Source organism: Juglans microcarpa x Juglans regia, chromosome 2S (assembly GCF_004785595.1).
Source record: "Juglans microcarpa x Juglans regia isolate MS1-56 chromosome 2S, Jm3101_v1.0, whole genome shotgun sequence".
NCBI classification, from domain to species: Eukaryota; Viridiplantae; Streptophyta; class Magnoliopsida; order Fagales; family Juglandaceae; genus Juglans; species Juglans microcarpa x Juglans regia.
The window spans coordinates 30,027,925-30,045,806 of record NC_054597.1 but is presented as its reverse complement, the minus strand read 5'-3'; the positions used below and the strand labels follow the sequence as shown (position 1 = coordinate 30,045,806).

The window sequence follows — 17,882 nt, the reverse complement described above, 5'->3', positions numbered from 1 at the left end:
CTCGTTTTTGTTTGTTTCTCTCTCTGTTTGTTTCGTATTTATTACTCCTGGTTAATATTCTTAATCACATATATTAATAGAAAAATATAAATACGTGTGACTTTTCACGATACATTACACAACAATATTTTAACAATATGATATATTTTAGGTAGTATCACGTGCATATATATATACTGTCTACCATTAATTATATATTAGATCAATAATTGATCTACTATTAATTATTATCTTTATACCACATACTTATTTTTATTTTTTCTCTTTTCAAAATTACTATATGTGGTGTAGGAATGATGAGTAGAAATACTCAATTATTTAGCAGGAATTAATTAAAACAAAAAAAAAAAAAAAAAACACACCAGTAGTGTGTGTGGTGTAGGCAGCTGCATGGGTAGCATTCCTCTATATATGTATTATATTGGATCGATCATGAAGAACTGATTTTTTTTTCTTTCTTTCGGTCATTATGTATATGGGGTGTCATTTGAAAAAGATCAGAAATGCATAAATACATTATCCCATATTTTGTTATTTCACTTACTAGTGTGATATATTTTAAGTAGTTTTTTGGCTTTTGCGGGTGGATCGATCGGGACTGGTTCATGACTTTATCCTTTTTTTTTTTTTTCTCTCTCTCTCTCTCTCTCTCAAATATGGATAGATAATTTTCAAAGTGATATATATCACAAATATTACAAACTTAAATTATAAGGTACAGTACTTTCTCTGCTTGTTTGTCGTTTAATCAAAGTAATAATAGTTAGCTATATAAATAAGTAAAGAAACAGATATCAGGAGACAATATTGCAGCTCAAACGATCATGGTGGGACTCAGTACCTCGAGTAACTTGCAATGCTTTGCTTTTGACACAATCCCTTCCGGTGCAAATTACCCTGCGAATTAATTAAAGGGCATTGCCGTGGCGATAGTAATGTTTTATTAAATAAAAAACATTATATGCAACTAAACTAAACTTGAATACTTTTAAAATGTTAATATATATTATATATCACATCTTTTGTTTTTAACAAGTTTTTAAGAAGATGACGGTACTCTAATTAATTTTATTGGCAACCTTCATTTGTGTTAGAGGAATATCTTATACAAGACGGAGATTGGGATTACAATCAAAATCTCAAAACCAAACTCCCAAAAATTACGTAGAAATTACTAAAAACAATATTAAGTATACCAAGTCATATTTTGTTTGGTTCAATCGATAAAGCAGTACAATATCAGGGATTTTAACATGATCTTAAGATCAAATATTACATGATAGTAATTGTTTAAGATTTTAAAATTGAGAAGAAAAAGAAAAAAATTAATTATTTAACCTCACAGGTTGATTCAGAAAGTGACAAATAGAACAATATTAGTGGAGTAGTTTTTTCATATATTCATGTCTCTGGGGCAAAAAATATATAGAGGTACAGAAAACTAATTTAGGAAAACAAATAACCTAATTGACCTAATTATAGTAATTACAGGTAAATACTAATTACAATATCAATCAGGAAATTCTACCGATCTTTCTATAATGAACATAATCATATGATACACTAAAATCTCCTATAATTAAACACAAATCACGCTAACATTCTCCCTCAAGTTGGTGCATAGATATCTTCCATGCCCAACTTGTCAAGTGAGTTGGCTAACACACACCACTTGAAACTGCCTTGGTTAGGATATCAGCTAACTGGTCTTCAAATTTTATAAATGGAACTTTAATAATCTGAGCTTCCAACTTTTCTTTAATGAAGTGCCTATCTATTTCTACATGCTGGGTGCGATCATGTTGTACAGGGTTGTGAGCTATTGCAATTGCAGCTTTATTGTCACAATATAAAGGGATAACACTTATAGGTTTAAAACCCAAGTCTTTAATTACAATCTTCACCCATAGTAACTCACATATACCTTGAGCCATTGCCCAATATATACTTAGCTTCAGCACTTGATCTAGATACAACCTTATGTTTTTTACTCCTCCAGGTAACAAGATTATCACCAACAAAGGTGAAATAACCTACAGTCGAACATCTATCAGTATTATCTCCTGCCCAATCAGAATTAGTATAATCCTTAATATCCAAGTGATCATTCTTGGCGAACATAATCCCTTTCCTTGGAGCACTCTTCAAGTATCCATTCATATGCCTTTCGCTGGGAGCATGCAAAAATTGGCTGATGACACTAACAACATAAGCTATGTCAGGTCTGGTATGAGACAAATAAATTAACCTGCCCACAAGTCATTGATATCTCTCCTTGTTAGCAAGAACATCATCGGGTTTTTTCATGAAGCTTATGTTTTGTTCAATTGGAGTTTTAGCTGGTTTGCAATCTAACATTCCTGTAACAACTAACAAATCCAGTACATATTTTCTTTGGGAAAGAAATATGCCCTGGTTTGATTGGATCACTTCTATACTAAGAAAATATTTCAAATCTCCAAGTTCTTTCATCTTAAATTCATTTGATAAATATTTCTTCAATTTTTCAATCTCAAAAACATCATTCCCAGTCAGTATCATATCATCCACATAAATAATCAAAGCAGTCACATTGTCCTTTTTGTGCTTTAGTAATAGTGTGCGATCTGAGTTACTTTGTTTGTATCCAAAGTTCCTCACTACTAGTGCTAATCTTCCAAACCAACCTCGAAGAGATTGCTTTAATCCATACAATGCTCTTTTTAACTTGCACACCATTCCTGTCTTCTTTGAAACTCCCGGTGGAAGATCCATGTACACCTCTTCTTGAAGTTCTTCATGAAGAAAAACATTCTTCACATCATATTGCAACAACGACCAGTTTTGATTAGCAGCCACAAAAAGCAGTAAATGTACAATATTAATCTTTGCCATAGGAGCAAAGGTCTCATTGTAATCCACCGAGCTATCAACTTTGTTTTTTATAGTGAAAATCCATCGACACCCAACAATCTTCTTTTCTGGAGGCAAGGGTATCACATCCCAAGTGCAATTCTTTTGTAATGCACTCATTTCTTCAGCCATAGCTTCGGTCCATTTAGTATTTGCTAATGCATCCTGCAATTGTCTTGGAATAGATACAGTAAATATTTGACATAAGAATGATTCATATGACTTGAAAACTTTATGGGTTGACACATTATTCTATTACTAATGGGGTACTTACAGTTACTATTTAAATCTACATCATATTGGGGTTTGGGTTTACCACGATTTATACTGGCTGGTAATTGGTATTTTGGTGGTTCAGGTTCGGGTTCAAGGTCAAGTTTAGGTGTAGTATTCAAAATATCATTGTTTCATTCAAAGTTTCATGAGGTTCAGAAAGTACCTCATTTGAAGCCTTAGAAGTAGATTGAACGTGTTGTGGAGAGAGGGAGGAACTATCAACAGTATTTGGGCGTGTTGTCGAGCTATTTCCTTCTTGCAGGGTGTTCTCAGTATCTAGAATATCATGTCTCTAATCATTGGGAAGAGATGTAACAAAATAGAGATATTATCATCATGGATATTCTCTTAAAAAACACCATCCATCTCCCCCTAAAGAGGAGAGCCATCAACAGAGAAATAGACAAAATCCTCATTAAATGTAACATCCATAGTGACATACATTCTTTGAGTAGGTTGGTGATAACAACGATATCCCTTCTAATGAGAAGCATAACCCACAAAAACACATTTGACAGCCCAGGGTGATAGTTTGCTACGTTGATAAGAGTGGACATGGACACATGCAACACACTCAAAAACTTTGGGAGGGAGATTAGAGACAGGGGGAATATTCTTTATCTTTACAGTGAGGACCTGAAGTGGAGTTTGGAATGCAAGGACACTAGAAGGAACTCAGTTGATGACATACATAGCAGGATAGCAAAGCATCACCCCACAAATACTTAGAAACATTCTTTTCAAATAAGAAAGCTCGAGTAACCTCTAGAAGTTGGCGATTGCGTCGATCAACAACATCATTCTGTTGTGGTGTATTAGCACAATATGTTTGATTTATGATGCCTTGTGACTAAAAGAAAATAGCAAGATCATTTGTGAGTTATTCACCTCTATTGTCTGAATGCAGTACTTTGACAGTTGTAAAAAACTGATTTTGGACCATAGTGCAGAATTGTTTAACAACATTTTTCACATCACTCTTGTGCTTAATTAAATAAATCCATGTAATTTGAGTGCAGTCATCAATGAAGGTAATAAACCATCGCATACCACCAGAAGTAGAATGATGTGAGGGACCCCATACATCCAAATGAATTAAAGTAAATGACATTGATGTTTTATTATCACTTTTTGGAAATACTGTATGGTGGCTTTTAGCTAAAACACAAGTCTCACAAGTAGAACATTTGAGTTCTTTATTACAAGACTCAAACAAAGTAGGTAACATATGCTTTAAGTAGCCAAATGATGGATGTTCTAAACATTGATGCCATAACCAAATCCGTTTCTCATACTCCAATACATGCTTACTAGTATGGTTTGCTGCAATATTCAACTTCGAGCCATGATGAAAATACCACAAGTCACTGAGGAGATCTTGAAAAATACAATGTTTTGGAAAAAAATGACTGGAATATGCAGTTATAACTTTAGACACAGATAATAAATCAGTCTCTAAAGTGGGAACAGGAGAACATTGGTCAATGTGATGTTGGGTGTAAGTTGAATGGTACCAATACCAATAACAGAGATTATTTGATCATTGGGAGTTCTAACAAAATATTTTGAGCAATTTTTAGTGAAGGTAGTGAATTTCTTAGGGTTATTAGTCATATGATTCGTTGCTCCAGTATCAATTATCCATGCATTTTCACAAGCAGAAGTAGAAGTACATAGAACATAATTAAAGTTACCTGACTTGGCCTCATCTCCATTCTCAATGGTTGAAGTAGTAGCAAGTGATGCTCTACTTCTTTTTTTTTTTTTTAGCAATAAGCTCATCTGCCCAACAGGTTGACCATGAAGTTCCTAACATTTGTCTACAGTATGATTTTTATCACAATGAATGCATTTGCCTTCATCTTTAGCTGGATTTGATCCACCAGATTTGAAGAAGGTTTTAGGAGACTTATATAAACTGTCTTCCTTCCCTTTACGTGCAGCTAAAGCATTGCCACTGGCATTTTCCTCACTCCCTATAGTTTTTAAGTGAGTATCCTCCTCACAAATCATGGCACAAGCTTCTAGGATATCAGGAAGAGGATCAGAACGAAACACATGAGCACGAGCTCCATCAAAATGAGAGTCTAATCTTGCCAATAAGATGTAAACACGAAAATTTGTGACAGATACAAAGGGGGTGCAGAGATCAATTTCATTCTTGATTTAAGGAGGATTGATAGCATCGAGTTCCAGCCAAATAGTTTGTAATTCTTCATAGTAAGCTTCAAGAGTACGACCTTTTTGTGTGATGTTGACAGATCTCCATGTTAACTCACAATCTAGAAGAATTGTTACTTACAATATAGGTCTTCTCTACAACACACTAGATAGTCGCTGTTGTAGGAAGACAATTCAAGAGAACTCTCACATGTTTCTCCATTGAATTAAGTAGCAATGTTTGAACAGTGTAATTTTCCTCGTCCCAAGTTTCATAGGCTTCAACATTAGTTTTCTCAGGGGCCTTCTTCGTACCAGTAATATAGCTAAGTTTTTTCTTGCTGGCAATGGCCATGCGAGCAATACGAGCCCAAGAATCATAGTTAGTTCGACCAATCAATTTTTTAGGAGCAATTTAGAATTTTATTAGATGCATCACCAATCATTTTTGTAGAGAAAAAAAATATCAGGATAGCAGCGGAAGTATATTGTAATGATATAAGACAGTAAAAACCCTATATATCTGAGGCAAAAAATATATAGAGGTACAAAGACAGCTAATTTAGGAAAACAAATAACTTAATTGACCTAATTACAGTAATTACAATAAACACTAATTACAATATCAATCAGGAAATTCTACTGATCTTTCCTATAATTAACATAATCATATCATACACTAAAATCTCCTATAATTAAGCACAAATTATGCTAACATAAAGTTAACATAATTAAGCAAATATCAAGATGAGCAATAAGCTGAGCTCAACGAGGGGGAAGATAAATAAAATACAAACATATAAATAGTTATTGAACTTAAACAAGTAGTTAGATAGATTGTGCCACAATTAATTAGAAAGATATACAAGATGACATACATTCTTTGTTGCTTTAAGCATGTTGCTTATTTCGGTGGTGCTGCTACTCATGATATCTTTCTTTCTTTCTTTCTTTGTGTGTGTGCGTGCGTGTGTTTTTGTTTTAATGAGTAACTCATCAATATTTGAGACGTTCAAGTTAATTTTTATTTCCAACTTAGTTGTAGCTTTAAGCCTTTACCCACACTATTAGATTGGTTACTTAAATCTTACTTTACTTGAAATCTATCTAAGACCACACTCCTTATATTCCTATCATCATATCTTTGTCTTTTTCAATTTTAATTTTTGAACTATTTCATTTATATTTTCTAATGCCATATTGATATTTTGAACATCAATCCACACGATTGAGTTTGTTGTAATGTGAAAAAATTTCATGTATCGATCCAACCATTTCGAGAGTGATCAAAATAATAGTTTTTGCACTTAAAAACTAGTTTGAGGATAAGTAATTAGATTTTTTTAAATTTCTGTCCTAATTATAATTCCTAGAACGAGAAAGAAAGTGAATCACACAATATTTCTAACCATTAGAGTGAATTTTTTGGATAATATTAAATTTTCAATAAATATTATAAAATCTGTCACTCTTTTTTATTTTAGAATCTAGAATTCGAACATAAAATTTTAGAGATGCAAATTTTGAAAAGAGTGCAAAGCTTAGAGTGTTGCTATTATTTGTAATTAATCGTTCTGATGAATACAAACCTCAATCAAGGTGATTATATAGATTATAGCTGGGGTGGACAATTGACCTCTCAGTTCAATCGTAAGAGATCGATGAGTAAATAAATTATTATAATGAAAGTTTTTGTTGTAATTATGTAAATAGTAAAATTAAGGAATCAATATAACAACAGAAAATTAAGGTAATTAAGAAAATGTAGAAGTGGCTCGAAGAGAATACAAAAATATTTGATATTTTTTCTCTTCAAGAATGATTTTCCTTTCAGTATTAATCATGCCACATAGAAGGTAATGCACTAGTAGACAGTCTAGTAAATTATGGTGCTATGGGATATACAATACGTTTTTCATGCCTCTTTCAACTCCCTAAACATATGATTGGCCTGTTCTTTTTGGATCATTCAGGTCTTTCTACTATTAGGCACTAAATTTTATAGGTTTTTCCTTATTTTCTTATAATCTTTTATATATATATATATATATATATATATTTTTTTTTTAAAAAAAAATTTGGGGAGGGGTTTCTATTTTCAGACCTCCATTTTGGAGGTTAGTATTTTCTTATAATCTCTATATAACTATATACGCCATAAGGTCTTTATTTCTTTTTAGGAAACTGGGCTTGGGCCTTTATTTTTCTCGTTGTAACTCCCAAGTTTCATTTTATGTACAAATTATTCATCCGCCATAAGCGAGGATAATTAATAAAATTACAGTACTATCATTTTTCTAAAAAAAAAAGAATAAAAAAATATTTTAAAAATTTATATAACTACTGGTAAACACGCGCGATATGCGGGCCGAAATAACAAAAGATTAGAGGAAATGTTGAGCACTAAAGAGTTTTTTTTTTTTTCTCAGCAAGTGAAAGGGAAAAAGTTGAGAAACTTTGAAAGGTTTCAAGTAATAGTACTAGGCATTATTATTAGTAGAAGTGCTTTTGGTATCGTGGATGCACTACAGTGTGTCATACACGTTTGCATCGGTAAATACATCGTTGACAAAATCCTGTTACAGCGATATAAAAATGCCGCAAAAAGTGAATATATGTAGGAACAGAGTTTTAGCAGCAGACTTGAAATTCGTCGCAAGGAGATAATTCCAGCGATATATGTAGCTTTTGCAATGACATATATCGCGAGGACAACACCAGTAATGCAGCGATTATGGATACGCCAAAAAAAAGGATCCGTTATTTGAAGCGACTATTCTTTTTTTTGTGACGAAATTTGTTGACGAAAATAACTTTTCTGTCGACTAAATGTGATATCCTGTTCACAAGATGCAGAATAAGATTGCAAATTGTTAACATAATGTTAAACACAGCTATTTTGGTGATTTCACTTCACTTGTTAATATAATGTTTATTGATTAAAATATACCATATTTTACACTAAATTAATACTATTGTTTCAAGTGAAATGTAGAGGAATATTTTCTTAATAATGATCCACAAGAGGGACTCTTTCTAGGGATTTATACCTCAAGTCGAGAACGATTGTTTTGACAGCCATGCGTATGGCATATGGTTGATCCGCACGAGCAACCAATAGGTGGGTAGATCTGAGCCCCCATGCCAAGACAAACAACACAAACATCTTCCATTTGAAAGTCTGTTATACTATCTGCTAATTGGGCTTTACTTTATACATCTTTGGGATATCAAAGATGGCTATAATCTTGCTAAAATTTTGGAAAGGATGACAACACGATCAACAAGTTCTTGTGGGACACAACAAAACAAATAAAAGTTATAGGGAAGAACAAACATCTCTTGGGCAAGGATCATACAGGAGAGAGAGGTCAATGCACACGATTGCAAGCAATGCTGTCAACCCAATCTCTTGTGCAAGGAAAGAACCTTCATGGCCGTAGCATAACTCAACACAACAACAACACGACATTTTAGTGTAGATGGAAGCCCTATTGGCATTCCATACCAAGTAATATTCGAGAGCCTATGAAGATAATCTTTCATATTTCTTTTCAAATATTGTTACCCAAGCAATTAGCAATCAACAGAGCATGTGGCAGGGTTTATCCGATTTAAAATATTACTTGTCAAGGGTTGGACACCAATAGCATTTTCCAGGCGTTCCCATGTCAATCTTCACTTCTCGGCTGCCACACTTAACCTTAAATCTTCCTCTTCCAACTTACGTTGGCAGGTAGTCACCAACTCCCCATCCATTTCAGATAACATACTTCTCAGATTTATAGTAAGGTGGAGCACAACTTGGTTCTAGTGATTCTGAGTGTTCTGCTCAAAAGCTGAAAACACTAGAGGCAGAATTACCTGTTTGTTATGTGAGATAAAATTAAGGATGTGTTCGTTGTTCCATAGTAAATGGGCATGCTCAGCCACCTGAAAATTATCAAGGCGAGAAGAACATAAGATTCACATCGTCTCTTTGAGATACATTACCACTTCTCACCATCTAATGAACAACTTCTTAGATGGAACAAAACCCACGGAGTGGTACTAGGTTGCTTGTCTGATATATCAAAAACATGTTATTAATTACATGATGCACCTATTCAATCGTAAGTCATGATGCAACTTTCTAACGAACAAGAAAAGACAACAGTCAAAGGTTTTTTTTGTTTCATAAAAACAGAACCACCAAAGTGATGAAACCAAAGAGATGTCTCAAGGGAATCTATTTCGACCAAGATATTTTTTTGTTACATGAAACTAAAGAAAATGTTTATGCAACAAGCATACCTTTGGTAAAGTGCAGCAATATAACATAAAAATTAAGCTATTGAGGTAGCATCTTATGCGTCGAAACAGTGGGACCATGATCTTCTGGAACTCAGCCATACTAGTCATTTCCAAAATCTCTTCCAACTCACCAATAAACATCAATTCCTTTTGGCTATTTGTAACTGGCTATTATTTCAATAGTCCCTTAATCACAATCCCGACCAATGTTGGATATTTATCTATAAACTGTACAACACAATAAGCCAATTTTTGATGATAGATATCTAATGATTTTGGTTTTTGCAAGGAAATCAGAGCCCTACATAAGAATATCTTGTGTTCCTCCTTCAAAGGCAAAGCAAATCCACTAATTACACTCCAAAAAATCTCCAACAGCTCAGAAATTCCATTATGACGCTTAATTTCTAAAACAAAATGACAGATGATATTGCTAACAGCCTTTCAGATAAAAAGCCTGTGTACCATGAATTTCCCATATATTCTATGCAGAATTGTTTTCAAACAGTCTCTCTCTCTTGGGTCCTCAGAATCAAAGAGGTCAAGTAATCTCATAATAAAATAATGATCTATGCACATTTTTGCCAGATTTGCATCAAGAGAAGTATTGCTGACAAACCGAAGGAGAAGGTCATACACAATTTGCAAAAGTGACCAAGCAGGATCAAACATCGGTTCTTTATCTTCTGTCTCACCCCAGTACAATTAGAAATTTAGAACGGTATTTAGGTGGAAAAACTCTGAACAAGTTAACAACACACATTTTACCCATTGCAGCGATTGTTGGTTCAGTCAACTTTGCGGATCCGGAAGAAACAAAATCAACAAGCTCTAACTATGCTTAACGTATTACATCCTGCTTATCTGGATCACTAAAATCATCAACCTCATAGTAGAGGTTCAACTTACTAACAAACAGGTTCTGCGTCTGTAAACTTGAAACATCTTTGAAAGAATGATAGGCTTCCACTGCCTCGACTCCATCAGGAACGCTCATGGGAAAAACTGCTGAAGACACGCGTTTCACAACATTTAACTTGCTTGAAATAGCACTACCAACATTTGCACATTGAAATCCACTGCCCAAATTGGCATTAAGTTTCCCAAAATCACTCCCTCCACAATCTACTAGGTCAGCTTTGGGCAACTTCCGAGGGAGTTTGCTTGAGCATCGTAGTGTTGCAATATCCAACAGACAGACCACCTGGGTCAAATAAAGAAAGTAGATAAAAAAAAAAACATGTTCTTCGAGGGGTGCAGGGAATGTGGAATACAAAGAAAAACTGATGCAGGAAAGTATAGGACTTGAAAGCTTCAGTTCTTGGGAAACCATATGCTCCATGCACCAGTTGTAATTTTACATTTTTGACATGAAAATATTCAAAAACAATAATCCAAAGGAAATGATAAAATATAAATCACGTGACAGATTCGTGATAATATTCTTGACAAGTGCAACAACCACATCAGCATGGGACTTGAAACATGTATGAGCAGAATTTCTACAAATACCGGTGCTATGGGAATCCAATACAACAAAAAAGGTTCATGCAGTAAGAGACAACAAAAGAATCAACACAAATGGTGGCAACAACAGGATGCGAAGAGAAGATAAATAATACAGTATAAATGCTCAATGAGCTTTTGGGAAATGTTGGCCAAAAAGATTTTACACTTCCATCCAACCACTCTTTGCCTTTGGAATGCCCATCAACTAGAAAATTAATTGGAAATGAAGGCCACATTCAGCACATGTTTTATGAATTTGATCAATGGCATAGTATGGTGATTTACAATCATAAGTATGAACAAGCTTGTCTATTAGCATGATAAAGTCCTAATTTAACACAAAGTATCCAAAGCATCCAGTAACTCCAATGTAAAATAAGATATAAACTCAATGGTTATTGCCCAACTTGAGTGGTACGGGCATTGGGTAGAAACTGAAACACCAAATCAGATGTATGCAACTAACTCAAAGCACTTGAAGAGTATAAAAAATAATCATTTCAAAGGAAAATTAAGAGAAAGGAAAAAGAAGCTAGATAAACAATAAATATTTTTTGTAGTAAGCTATTACTACTAGCAAATAAGAAAATTAGTAATACAAAACTCAATTAGATGTTAGAAGTAAATTTGGTAGGTTTAACCCCAGATCTGTGATAATTACCCGAACAAAATAGGAAATTACCATAAAAATCCAAAACCAACACATGAAATAAGACTAGTGGCCACAAACATAGATCACCATGATTCATTACCAAAAAACAACCTACTTTAACAAACCCAACCACAATCTTCACAATTTAGATACTACAATTCCATGCCTCACTGTTAATAATCCATGAAGTGAAGCTTAATTCAACATACATACATACACACACACACACGTACAAGCATACATACATACACACCACATATACACATAAATTATAAATATTAAGCGAGAGGGAGGGAGGGAGGGAGGGTAGGAACCTGTTATTTGAATTGTAAAGGAAGATCTCACTTATCAAAAGGGAGAAAGAAAGGCATCGATAGTTTCACAGTTGGGACAAATGAACTACTTTTGAGCTCTAAAATTCAATCATTGGACAGAGAGACCGCGTTTTAATGAGAAGGTGTTTTTCCTTTATTTACTGATCTGATCTTTTATGCACCACTTGGTCATGCTGGGGCTCCATGGAAATCAATAACAACTCTTCCTCCATTGAAGACAAAAATAGATGTGAAATTTTCTAAGAAATGTTGTAGCAAGTATTGACTAGACTTGTCAGTCGCCCAACAAAAAAACACAAGGTAAAGAAAGGTTACGAAAGCTAAAAACGTACCCTACTAATAACATCAACTATCAAGTAATAAAGCTATGAACATTAGATTAAGCATGAAGTTATAGAAGTTTTGGTCCCATTCGTCGATAATAGTACCATTTGTCTTTGTGGGTAGGGGTGTAATCGGTCCGGTCCGGTCTAGTTTTAGACAAAATTTAGGATCGAACCAGTATGTACTGATTTTGCATTTTCCAAAACTGATTACGCTCTGGTTACCTTCCTAAACCGGTACCTCCAGTTTTACCCGTTTTCAATCTGGTCCGGTCCGGTTTTTCAATTTTTTTTAAAATGTAAAAAATATATAATAAAATGTTACTTCTTATGACAAAATGTTATTAATAATTTAATATATATATTTTATGTTTAAAGTATATGATCAATTAAATGTTCATTTTTAAGATTAAACTTTTATTTTATAAATTATAATAACATTATCATATATATATAATTATATTAACAACATATGATCAAACAAATTACAAATGTTCATATTTAAGATTAACATTTTATGTTATAATGTATAAATTATAATATGAAATTATTTCATATATGATATATACTTCTATATATTATATATAAAAGTTTCATATATAATTATATACTATATATAAAACTGATATATATAAAATATTTTGTGTAATATATAAAATTAATTTATATTTTTTTCCCAACCGGTCTGGTCCCGGAAACTATGGAACCAAGACTGGACCGGGTCCGTCCGATTTTCATAATATAGGAACCGGTCTTGGATCAGATCGGCTCAAAACTAGACCAACCGGCTCGATTTGATCCAGTCCGGTCGGTTTTTCGGTTTAAACTTACACCCTGGTTTGTGGGCTATAATAAATATGTATTCACCATCTAACCTTCAATTTTTATTCGAGCTGAAAGTTTTTTTTCTTTTCTGTAGCCGAAAGTTTTTAGAGAGAGAGACTCCTTCTCCTTCTCCTTTCCATTTCATCATTGTGTATACACTTTCAAGGTAGTGTTTTTTCCTTCCTCCCTCCACCGATTCGGTTTTGGTTAGATCTACTGCTCTCCAGCCGCCATCGGCCTATACGCGCCCCACTGCCCCATCTGTCATCCGCCGATCTGCTAGGATGAAGCGGAGTCACGCCAAAATGATTGGGGCGTGGACCTCACGCGTGGCTTGTTGCAACACGTGGCCTTCACGCGCCACCCGCGCTTCGACGGCTACACGCACCGTACCAGCAGCTTCATCTCGACGAGATCTTCCAGAACTAGGCCACCCCGTCTCCATCCCACCAACACGTGACCACATCATCACAAGAGCACGAGAATGCAGATGTTCACAGGCCGTAGATCAGTCCACCCGATGTCGTGTGTTCCTCTATGTTATCGTTTTCCCTAACCGATGATCTCGAAGAAGGGACTGCGGATCTCTCCAAAAATCATCTCAAGACAAAAAATAACAGTGTACCTGCCACTTTCACCGCTTTCAGCAGAGGTTCAACCGCCACCAGCGATAATTCCATTGTCGTAAAGTTTTGCGAACAACTTATTACCGTCTTTAAAACGGCGTCCTTTTTGTAGGATATGGGTGAAAACCAAGAAATCGGTTGTAAAAACCTTTTTTTTTCTTTTTTCATCCACCACTTTGCACTATTATTATTGTTCTGGGATGTTTGTTAGGGAACCCCAGCCCCTTCTCATGTATCATTTTTTTTAATTTCTAATGAAGTTTACTTGATTGCTTTTTTTTTAAGAAAAAAAACCTTCAATTTTTATTCAATAGATTTTAATATTAATTACTTCAACTAATAAAATCCATAAATTAGAAAATTAAATATATAATCTTAAACCTACTTGCTTTGGGGAGGGAAGGGGGGAATGAAGAAAGTTGACTTGTGTAATCAAGGCTAGATACATCGCGTATGATGTTTTCAATGTGGGGCCAAGGCGATTGACTCCATAGAATTTTGGAGAAGGAACAATTCAGAAAAAGATAAGAAGTTGTTTCCTCAGTAGACTGGCAGATGGGGCAAAGAGCACGGTCATTATTAAGAAAAATGCTTTGCTTTAGTAAAGACCGAGTGGGTGAAATATTGTTCAGCACCTTCCAAGTGATGACTTAAGTAGATCATGGATATGAAGAGACCAAACCTTTTTCCATATTTGAGGGGGATGGCAATTGTCTTGGCTGTGAAGACGAGAAATTAAGGTAGCATGAGCAAACTTAACAGAAAATCTGCCACTGGAATGATGGAGCCATTTTAAATTGTCCCTTAGATTATGAAAATTATACTAAAGAAGTGGGATTTTTCAATCTCTCTTACCGTGTGCTCAGAGAAAAGGGCATGAAGTAGGATGCTATTCCACCTCCTAGGCTCCTTCAATGTTAGCTCAGATACTCTCAAATCAGGATTTTTAAAAATTTCAAGGGAGGAAGGAATAGGGAGAGGCGGAGACATAGAGGGAATCTAGGAGTCCTTCCAAACAGAAGTTCTTGCACCATTGTTGATTTTGTTGCAAAAGCTAGTGGCAAGAAACTCTCTTTGCTTCGCCAAGTCTTTCCAAATTTAAGGTTACTTTGTTTGATTGGAACTTCTAGCCACGAACCATTTTTCAAGTATTTATGAGAAATGACTGTTTTCCAAAGGCTTGTATCGTTGTTGAGAAGGGACCATCCTAACTTGCTCAAAAGAGCTTTGTTGAAGTTGGAAATGAGTCTTAAGCCTAGTCCTCCCATCGATTTTGGTTTACAAATAGACCTCCAGGATTTGGGAGTGAAATTATGAGCCTTCTTGGGGTCAAAACCCCACCAAAATTATTAGCATTTCTTTTGTTAGTTTTCTCTAAGCCTTAAGTGTATGTGTTTAGCTTGAATAGGTAGACTTCTTCATCTGCATGCATGAGTTTGTGAAATGAAAGTACTATTACAAAATATAATTCAAACTATTAAAACCGACACATTACACTTATCCTTTACTATTAAATAGATCTCACTGTTAAGATTCAACTGTTAAAATTATACCACATCGTCATTTGAATAGTTAAATTTGGACAGAATATGTTATTTCTCGATTCCTAATAAATTGACGATACAATGTGTAAGTTTAGGTAACATAGTGCAAAACATATGATAGTTTATAATAAGAACATGCAAATCTCTTCTTCTTTTTTTTTAAGACCACAATGGTATTTATTGATACAAGGAGGAGTAAACTCCAAATCAATGATAACATCTGATATAGTCAATGAATCTTTACCAAGAGCATGAGCAATGGTGTTAAGGTCTCTTCTAACATGACTAGTAGACCAACTAGTAAATTTAGAAAGCAAAAATTTGATATTAGAGATTATCATTCCTTTGTTATTCCAAAGGTCTTCATTGCCTTTGATAGCATTGATAACCTGCAATGCATCCCCCTCAAGAATGATTTTCTGAAATCAAAGTTCATTGCCAAATTTTGTAGCCTGGAGCAGCATATGTCTCTGCTAGCAAGGGGCCTGGGAACAAGGATCTGTTCATCCTCATTGTTGCCATAACATCACCTTTTCAGTCCCTAATAATACTCCAACACCAACTTTGCACTATTTTTTATCAACCACGGCATCCCAATTGATTTTGTAAACTTCCCTCAGAGGAGCCTTCCAAGTGCTACTCTTGGTTGTTAAAGTTGCATTTTGCTTAGTAGGCTTCTTATAAAGATGTTTGAGGTCCTGCAGCCTCTTAGAAGTCCATTTTAGAAGTGTATTAGGATGTGTAAAAACCTTTTGAAAAACAACTTCATTTCTTCTCTTCCATAGTCTCCAAGACACTACTGCAAACTCATCCAAGTACTCATTTTCCAATGATCTAAGCATAGAAAGGAAGGTATCTTTAAAACTTTGAGATATGATGCTGCATTTTTGAAGTGGCCTTGAACATTGTCCCCAAACATCTCTTGCTAATGCACACTCCCACAAGGCATGTTCTATATTTTCCTGCTCTTGAAAGCATATGGGACACTTTAGGATCATCCACTACCTTCTTTCTGAACAGATTCAACTTAGTAGGCAAGGCCTCATGACAAGCTTTCCAAAGGAACAACTTTTCTGCATTTGGGATTGAAAGTTTCCAGAACTGTTTCCTCTTCTCCTCTTGGCTAATGTTTCATGATTAGGGGTGTAAAGAAAATAGGAAAATTGATTGGATCGGACCATTTGGTCAGGTTTGTAGCCAATCTGGTCCAGTACCGGTTCTTAAAAACCAAAACAGGTCCTAAACTGGTTCGGTACTGATTTTCATATTTTGAAAATCGGTTTGAACCGAATCAGACTGGTATATGTATATATATTATATAATAATTTGGTAATTAATATAATATGAAATTTTAGTCTTATTATCCAAATCTATTAATCTTATAATATAAAATAAATATAACATTTGATATAAGTTAGACATGACTACTTTTACTATACTAGTATAATTAAACACTAATTATGTATTTAATTATACTATTTTAATCTTATTATTCAAGTCTATTAATCTCACTAATAAGTTAGACAATACTTATAGTATACTAGAATGATTAGACACTAATAAATTAATAATTGTTAGTAATAAACACTAAATTCTAACAATTAACTTTAGTATTGAAAAAATTATAATACTAAAGTTATGTAGTGTCACACGTGTAAACGGTTAATCGAAAAAATCAGATTGGATTGGATTGAAATTGAAAAAAGCAAAAGTTTCGGTTTTGGTGATGAACCAGTTTGTATCGATTTTTAAATTTCTAAAATCGGTGTACACCGGTTCAGTTCCAGAATTTATTCAAAACCGGACTGATTACACCCTTATTCTTGATGGATGCCCTTTGTGTCTATCTTGGATTCTCCTTGCAAGTGGTATGCACTTCTAACCGAGAATATTCTATTGGTTGTGCTTCTCCAAATAAGTTTGATGCATTACCACACTAACTTAATGTGATTTTGCTAATTAGATCGGCTTCATTACTCGAGAAAACAACATTGACAAGTTCCATGTTCCATTGTTTAGTATCTTGGTCAATCAGGGCAACTATCTTTTCCTATTTCTGTAGCTTACTTTGGATCATGTAGAAGGAAGGTTGAGGCAACCATTTATCAAACTGAATTCTGATTGACTCCTCATTCCCTACTTTCCAAATTAAACCTTCCTCAACCAGGTTTTGCTGCCAAGAAACTCCTTCACATGTATGAAGGTCTTTTCCCCAACTTGGCTTGGTGTAAATTCCCTTTTGGATAGTATTTGAGAGTCGGAATTTTTACAGCAAGAGACTACGGAGACTACAGCAACCTCCCTCACCGTTGGCTAGCATGACCAAGTTAAAATTCTCCAAATCTATGAAACCTAAACCTCCTTTCAGTTAGCTTTGCCCATTTATTGCCAATTGGTCCAATGAATCCTTCTCTCTTTATCTTTTTATCCCTCACCAAAAGCCTTGC

The 17,882-nt window shown here is 34.5% G+C and overlaps 1 pseudogene; it reads right to left on the bottom strand.

The window, feature by feature from the left end:
• Window positions 1–8,904: 8,904 nt before the first annotated feature.
• Window positions 8,905–13,945, bottom strand: LOC121253555 (annotated as a pseudogene).
• Between the last annotated feature and the right edge of the window lie 3,937 nt (window positions 13,946–17,882).